This window comes from Myotis brandtii, unplaced genomic scaffold, assembly GCF_000412655.1.
Source record: "Myotis brandtii unplaced genomic scaffold, ASM41265v1 scaffold206, whole genome shotgun sequence".
Lineage (NCBI taxonomy): Eukaryota > Metazoa > Chordata > Mammalia > Chiroptera > Vespertilionidae > Myotis > Myotis brandtii.
In genome coordinates, this window is record NW_005357691.1 from 1809523 (window position 1) to 1818438 (window position 8916).

Consider the following 8916-nt stretch of genomic DNA (forward strand, 5'->3'; position numbering starts at 1 on the left):
ATTGAACATAATTAAAGCATAGTGATTAATCACAAAAACAATATGTAATTATATATGTGTTTTCCGATGGTCTTAGGCTACCCCTGTGAAAGGGTCGTGACCCACAGGTTGAGAACTGCTGAACTAGAGGCCTGGTGCATGAAATTCGTGCATTGGGGGGGTGTCCCTCAGCCTAGCCTGCGCCTTCTCCAATCTAGAACCCCTCGGGGATGTCTGACTGCCGGTTTAGGCCTGATGCCTGTGGGATTGGGCCTAAACTGGCAGTCGGACATCTCTCTCGAAATCTGGGACTGCTGGCTCCTAACTGCTCACCTGCCTGCCTGATCACCCCTAACCCCTCTGCCTGTCTGCCTGATCACCCCTAACTGCCCTCCCCTGCTGACCTGATAGCCCCTAACTGCCCTCTCCTGCTGGTCTGATCACCTCCAACTGCCCTCCCCTACCAGCCTGGTTGCCCCCAACTGCCCTCCCCTGCAGGTCTAGTCCCCGCCAACTGCCTTCCCCTGCTAGCCTGGTCTCCCTCAACTGCCCTTCCCTGCAGTCTTGGTTTTCCCCAACTGCCCTCCCCTGCAGGCCCAGTCCCCACCAACTGCCCTCCCCTGCAGGCCTGGTCCCCCCAACTGCCCTTCCCTGCAGACTTGGTTGTCCCCAACTGCCCTCCCCTGCCAGCTTGGTCATCCCTAACTGCCCTCCTCTGAAGGCCCAGTTCCTCCAAACTGCCCTCCCCTGCCAGCCTGGTCATCCCTAACTGCCCTCCCCTGCAGGCCCAGTTGCCCCCAACTGCCCTCCACTGCCAGCCCAATCACCCCCAGCTGCCCTCCCCTGCTGGCCTGATCGCCCACAACTGCCCTCCCCTGCTGGCCATCTGTGGTGGCCATCTTGGGCGAGGGCATGACAGTCAATACATGGGCGTGGCCATCTTGTGGCCACATGGGGGTGGCCATCTTGTGCAAGGGTGTGATGGTCAATTTGCATATTACCTTTTTATTATATAGGATGGCAGATGGTGACATAACCACGAAACGAAGTACATTGAGTCTGACATAACCCAAGGACTGTCTGTACTTATCATGAAAGGAAGATGTTAAAGTGGGATAGCTATTGTATCCTGTGGTAATCCTATATAATAAAGACCTAATATGCAAATTGTTATCATGCCATGACGCCATAATGGCTCAGACACTCAACACTGGGGAGAGAGAAATGGGGACCAGCCAGGCACAAATGAGCTTGCAAGAGAGGAATGGGGACCAGCCAGGCTGCGGCCCAGGAGAGGAACAAGCTGCCTGACCCACGGTTCTGGGTGCCAGCAGCTGCACCTGCGCCTGTGGCCCAGGAGAGGGACAAACGGCACACCCCACGGTCCCAGGCATCAATGGCTGGGGCTGCAGCCCAGGAGAGGGACAAGCTGCCCATCCTGCAATCCCGGGCACCAGTGCCTGTGCCTGTGGCCCAGAAGAGGGACTAGCTGCCCACCCCACGGTCCCAGGCACCAGCACCGGTGGCTACAGCCCAGGAGAGGGATAAGTCACCTGCCCCACGGTCCCGGGTGCCTGCGGCTGCGGCCCAGGCAAAGCAGGCCTGGGTCCTGGGTGCCTGTGGCAGGCCAGAGGGAGGAAAGCCAGGGTCCCAGGTGCCTGCCACTGGCCGGAGGAGGGAATCCTGGGTCCTAGGTGTGGGGTGAGGCAGAGGTGGTTAGAGGTGATCAGGACAGCAGGGGAGCAGTTAGAGGTGATCAGGCAGGCATGCAGAGGTGGTTAGGGGCAATCAGGCAGGCAGGCAGAGGGGTTAAGGGCAATCAGGCAAGCAGGCAGGCGAGCAGTTAGGAGCCAGTGGTCCTGGATTGCGAGAGGCAGTGTACATCCCTTGAGGGGTCCCAGATTGAAGAGGGTGCAGGCCGGGCTGAGGGACACCCCCATGCACAAATTTCTTCTACTGGGCCTCTAGTTAACCTATAATTACCTAAGCCCTGATTGTAAACACAATTTCCTACCTTTTTTGCTAATTATATTGACTAAAGTTGTAAATAATGAGAACATCCATTGCTGGTAAGAGTTTGAGGAAATGGACACATTTATTTATTCATGATAGGTTTTTTTTTATATCCTTTATGGAAGGCATTCTGGAAGTAATTATCAAGAGCCTTAAACATGTGCATGCTTGCTGATCTAGCATTTCCATTTGTTTACATAAGAAATGTCCAAACTTGCAGAGAATTTTTATGAGTTTGTTTGAGCCCAATGTATAATAACATGTGCCAGTGAGCAAGATCTCAAATGCTCTAGACCAGCGGTTCTCAACCTGTGGGTCGTGATCCCTTTGGCGATTGAACGACCCTTTCACAGGGGTTGCCTAAGTCCATCCTGCATATCAGATATTTACATTACGATTCATAACAGTAGCAACATTACAGTTATGAAGTAGCAACGAAAATAATTTTATGGTTGGGTCACAACATGAGGAACTGTATTTAAAGGGCCAGAAGGTTGAGAACCACTGCTCTAGAGAATAACAGTTTTGTAACTTCTTTTATGCATTTGAAATTAAGATGGGAAGTAAGGAGGATTATATGGAGCTTGGAGAAAGAAAGCAAGGATCTTCTATATAATAAAAGCGTAATATGCTAATAGACCAATGTCCTTCCAGACATCCATCCTTCCAGACAAAGCTGCAGTGGGTGGGGGCTGATGCAGAGGCACCAGAGGCCCCCAGCCACAGCAGCAGCGGCGGGCCTGGGCCAGGGCCAAGGCCCTTGCACAAATTTCATGCATCAGGCCTCTAGTTGTATTATAAAATAGTTAAGAAGATTATTTGCTCTCTTGAGGGTGGTTGCAGATTATTTCAAAGGTGTGTTAATCTATATAAAGTTGACAGGGCCTGTTCAAGGCAGAGATAAACCTTTTACTAGTTATATACCTGGGGCATGACTCCCCACCATGATCTGCCCAGTTAAGAATTTATCATCAGATTATCTTATGAGGTTACTTTTCATAGAATTCCTCTTCTTTTGTCCACATGTTCTATGTATTGAAAGAAATACTTTTTTTCATACAGATGATTATCACAATTTTGCTTGCAATAGTAAAAAATGGAAACAACTTACATAAGCAGCACAAGAAGAATGGTTAAAGAAATTTTGAGGTATCTATATAGTGGTATCCCATGTAGCCATGGGAAATGTTATTTCAGTCTATCTTATGGATATACAAAGATGTTCACAATATATTGTTAAATGAAAAAATCAGTGTATTTAGTATCATCCTGCTTTTTAAAATATCCATATGTTTGCATGGATTTGTTAGCATAGAAAAAAGTCTGGACCTCATATATTAGCATAGAAAAAAGTCTGGACCTCTGGATAGTGTCTGGACCTCATATATTAGGATTAAGAAGGCTTTTTAAAATTACTTTTACTTTTTCACATTTTCATATTTTTATAATGAATATAAATGTTTACTAAATTTTTAAAATAGAAATTCTTTCAAAAACTAAAGAGCTAAAGGAAGAGCTGCTCTATTATTAGTCTAACATGCCTATCTTCAAAGAATAGAAAGCCTCTAGAGCAGGGGTGGGCAAACTTTTTGACTCGAGGGCCACAATGGGTTCTTAAACTGGACCAGAGGGCCGGAACAAAAGCATGGATGGAGTGTTTGTGTGAACTAATATAAATTCAAAGTAAACATCATTACATAAAAGGGTACGGTCTTTTTTTTTTTTTAGTTTTATTCATTTCAAACGGGCCGGATCCGGCCCGCGAGCCGTAGTTTGCCCACGGCTGCTCTAGAGTGAAATACAAAGCCATTAAAATTTGTTCTTATCTTAGGCTAAGGAACAGAGATGAAATGTCATTGATTTTTTTTAAGTAGAAGTAGAACCCTTTTGTTTTCACTACAATATTTTACATTGGCAATCCTAGCTTATCTACTTAATATATGAGGACAGGAAACTGAAAGCAAAGTACACTTAATAGTCCTGTCACTTTCTATGGACACAAATATTTAGATTTCATTCGTACTTAGATGGCATATCCACCTGACTGACTCACCCCACCATCAAATAGCCTACTCACTGGACAGCTCCAGAGCTTGCAGGAAAGGGCAGAAGAATACATGGACAAATAGACATCTTTGAGAGCCAGCATAGCTATTGAGGGGACTTTTTGAAATTGAGTCTCTGAAGCCTACGTGTAGGGAAACAATAAAGGGGTGGAGAGAGCTGTTCTCTGCCAATAAGCCATGAAGCACCCAGGCTAGTGAAGCTAGATCAGGGCACTAGGACAATGCAGAGGTAGTGGCTTGAAAGAGTTGTGTGTTGTGGGTTGTTGTTTTTTTCAGTCATTCCCAGAGTGACTCCTCTCTCACCCCAAATCCTACCAAGAACTGTGCTTTTCAAACTGCCAGTCATCATCTATTCATAGGTCATGAAATCACAACCAGTATGTTTTAAAAATGCAATAAAAAGAGCCCTGGACAGTTTGGCTCAGTTGGTTGGAACATAGTCCCATACAACAAAAGGTTGCAGGTTCAATTCCTGGTCAGGACACATACCCAGTTTGTGGGTTCAATCCCTGGTTGGGGCACATGCGGGAGGCAATCAATCAATGTTTCTCTTTCACATAGATGTTTTTCTCTCTATCTCCCTCCCTTCCTCTCTTTAAAATCAATTTTAAAAATAAAATAAAAAGGAATAGTACATGCAAAGATAGGATAGGATAATATATGGTAGAAAATTCAAGAGTGCCTCCTGGGTAGTAAGAAAACAAGTATGTTGTATGTGTGTGCCAGTGGTGCTGTTTAATGTATTAGTTATTCTGGGACATGGCCAAAAGTTTGAAAGTTGAAGAAATTGAGGTTTTGAGTATGGATGCTACTGTCCACTACACTCCAACAAGTTGTCCCTTGAATACCCTAACCTGTGTTTGCTGCCTATCCTCTACTTTGCACTAATCATCTGTTTTTACCTGTATATCTTCTGACTAAGCCTGATTTTTAAAAAATACAATCCCAATGCCATAGTTGTTGTTTTTTTTTCTGAGATGACAAAAGCCTACATAAAACACCTATCAAATGTTTCCTGTAGTCAGGGTAGAATACTTTAATTTAAGACACTTTTTTCTCCCACCTATTCATGTACAAAAGATAGATTCATTTTATAAAACAAAAAATTATATTTACTATTTTATACTTTCCCAGAATATTTACTCTTTAAAAACATGCTTTAATTTTGATCTTTCCTAATACATAGTATGTTTGGCTTACAGAATGAAATAGGTTTATTAAGTGGCTAGTATAAAAAAAAACTAAAGATATAATTGGATCAAGAACTATAAGAAAAATTAATCTCAACAAAATATGTCCTGGAGTCCATTTCTGAGCAATTGTCCTATAGTCTATAATTATGAATAAAATACCCTTTGAAAAGAACTCATCAGAATCTGAGAGAAATGAGAACAATAGGGTAGGTATTACAAAAGATTGGTTCTTCTCAGATAATTGTTTTTAATAAAATGGTAAATGTGTAAGGAGCACCAGGCAACTATAATTAGGATAATAATCTATTGTTCTATAGAAATATGTATCCTATTCTTTTTCTATTGGAAAACAACAAAGAAAATGAAGTAAAGGATGAGTGGAGACATTTGAAGGATAGTTAGACATCAAAATGTAGAGGTCATTTATTAACTCTCCTTTACTGCAGAATCAAGCAAATGACGAAAAGTGGATACTGTGCTGCATGCAGGATCTAAAGCACTCTATTTTTAAGAGAAGCTCAGGGACACAAGGGCTGCTTTTAGATATTGTATACACCTTCTATTTATTTGCATAGGTACATTTGTATCCAGACACAAAGTATCTCCTGTACACTATGGAATTCTATTCTCTGTCAATCATGAATGTGCTATCATTGGTCTCTTTATTTGGAAGAAATTCTGGGAGGATCTTAATTTGATCCAAACTTGACAAATCAATGGGGAGGAAAGGATACTTATGTAAACTTTAAACAATAAAGAATTTAAATAATAAAAGAAACACTTGTCAGAAATGTGTTTTCAAGATAGGGAACATAAAAATATACAAGACAACTGAGTGAAAATATCTGTTTTTTAATCTTCATTTTCCAGATTTAAAAAAGGTGGGGGTAAAGTCAAACCTTCTACCCTACTCAGTACTGGGGAGGGAAGGAGCACCATTGTCCAGGAGTTCCAGCCACTGGCTGCTCTAGGTTAGAGGACAGCTAGACCATTCCCTAATACCTATAAATGAGTGTGCCATTCCCATCCCAGACAGCCTGCCACTACATGCTGGGCAGAGAAGCCTGACATGGGGACTATACCAAACGAGCTTAGGATGAGGTCCTTACATTTGGGCTACACTTTTTTTCCTTCTCATCTGAAGCTATGGACCCTTAAATAGCTAGGTCCCAACAATCCTAATTTAAGTATAAATTTGGCAGTATAGTCCAGTAGTTAATAGCACAGGCTCTGGAGTAGGATCACATAAGTTCAAATCCTCTACCATCTATCTATACCTGTGGAGCATTGGCAAATCACTTAACTTCACTGAGCATTAATATATTCATCCATAAAATGTAAGGGAACATACTTCCTATCTTAAAGGGCTATGATAAGAATTAAATAATTAAATGCAGGTAAAGTCCTTATCCTGGAACATAATGTATACTTAAATACTAGCTATTTTTGTAATTATCAAAACCTAGTGGGAATATTTATCTCCCTTCTTTTTCAGTCTAATAAGAGTTTGGGACTGCATTAAAAAGGAACTAAGCAATCATCTCTGGAAAAGAAGTTTAGACTTTTCAAGTAAACCCAATGATCTGCCTTCCTGGCCCACTTCCTTGACCTGGTGCACCTGGCTGCCTGCCTGGCTGCCTTAACCTGGTGTGCCCAGCATGCCTGCCAGCCGGCCCCACCACATTGACTTAGCAAATCAGGCCCTGCCATCATGACCCAATGGCCCCCAGACACACAGGCCTGGCTGCCTGACTTGGCACCCCCAGATGACCAGCAACACTGCCTTGTACCTGCCCTGCAACCTTGACCCAGCACCCCCAGACTACCAGCCCGTTAAAATGGAGAAACTAAGAAATAACCCCCAAATGAAAGCAAAGGAGGAATCACCAGAAAAAGAGCTAAATGAAATGGAGGCAAGCAATTTATGAGATATAGAGTTCAAAGTAATTGTTATAAGGATGCTCAAACAACTTAGTGAGAACTAAAGCAACTTAATGGGAATTATATGGAACAAAGTAGGAACTTCATAAGCATGAAAAAAGATGTAGAAACCATGAATAAGAATCAATCAGAAATGAAGAATGACATTGCAGCAATAAAGAATACCCTGGAAAGAATCAACAGTAGATTAGAAGAAGCTGAGGACCAAATCAGCGAATTAGAAGAGAGGTTAGAACAAAACACCCTATCAGAGCATCAATTAAGAAAAAAAAATTATAAAGCAGCAGGATAAGGGAGCTTTGGGACAACATGAAACATAACAATATCCACATCATAGGGTACTCAGAAGGAGAAGAATCTGAGAAAGGAATAGAGAATGTGTTTGAAAAAATAATGACAGAAAACTTCCCTAACCTGGTGAAGGAAAAAGTCTCTCAAGTTCAGGAAGCACAGAGTCCCAGTTAAGATGAACCCAAAAGAACCACACCTAGACACATCATAATTAAAATGGCAGCAGTTAAAGGTAAAGAAAGAATCTTAAAAATGAGAGAGAGAGAGAGAGAGAGAGAGAGAGAGACCTACAAGGGAGCTACCATTAGACTGTCAGCTGATTGTTCAATAGAAACACTTGAGGCCAGGAGGGAGTGGCATGAAGTATATAAAATAATGAAAAGCAAGGGACTTAATCCAAGACTACTCTATCCAGCAGGGCTATCATTCAACATTGAAGGTGAAATAAAGAGCTTCACAGACAGAAAAAAGCTGAAAGAGTTTATTACCACCAAGTCAGCACTTCAAGAAATGCTAAAGGGGCTGCTGTAAGAAGAAAAAATAGCAAGAAAGAGAGGAACAGAAAAAAGAGAACCAAGATGGCGTCATAAGGTACAAACCTGTACGTCCTGCCCCCCACAACAACATTAAAACCACAACTATAAGACAAAACAGCTATCATCCAGAACCACGGGAAAGCTGACAGAGTGGAAGTTCTACAACTAGAAGGAAAGAAAAAAGCACATTGAGACCGAGTAGGAGGGGAGCGGTGCCAAGAACAGTGGTACAGAGGCGTGCGTGAGGCTGCTGCACCTGGGTGCGCGGTTTCTTTCAATGGGAAGGGGATACAAGCTCTTGAACGCACTGAACTCATTCACGGTGAGACGCTAGGGTCCCAGGCTCCTACGGGACTGTCCTGCAGTGGGTCGGAAAGCGAGGGTGACTTTCTCACAGAGCTGCTCACAGGGATCTTTGTGGCGGTGGGGGCGCGCGGCACTAGGGGAATCGTGGAAACTCGGAGTCTGAGTCGTGGAGAGGTGAGGACACCATTGTTTGCTCTGCCCTGGTGTCTTCCTGAGACCCCGCCCCACTCTATTCATATCCCCTCCCAATCTGTTGGCGCTGTAGCAGTTCTTCTTATAGACACAGCGGGTCCTCGCAGTCAGCCAAAAATTCGAAGACAAAGAAACATGTCACAAAAAATGGAAAGCAAACGAATGGAGGACATAGAGTTCAGAACCACAGTTATAAGATTACTCAAGAATCTTCTATGAACCTCTGAGAAACTTAGTGAGACCTCCGAGGAACTTAGTGAGACCTTCAAGGACCTTAATGAGAATGCCAAACAAATGGAAAAGGACCAGTCAGAAATTAAACATACACTGACTGAAATAAAGAATAATATACAGAGATCCAACAGCAGACGAGAGGATCCCAAGAATCAAGTCAAAGAT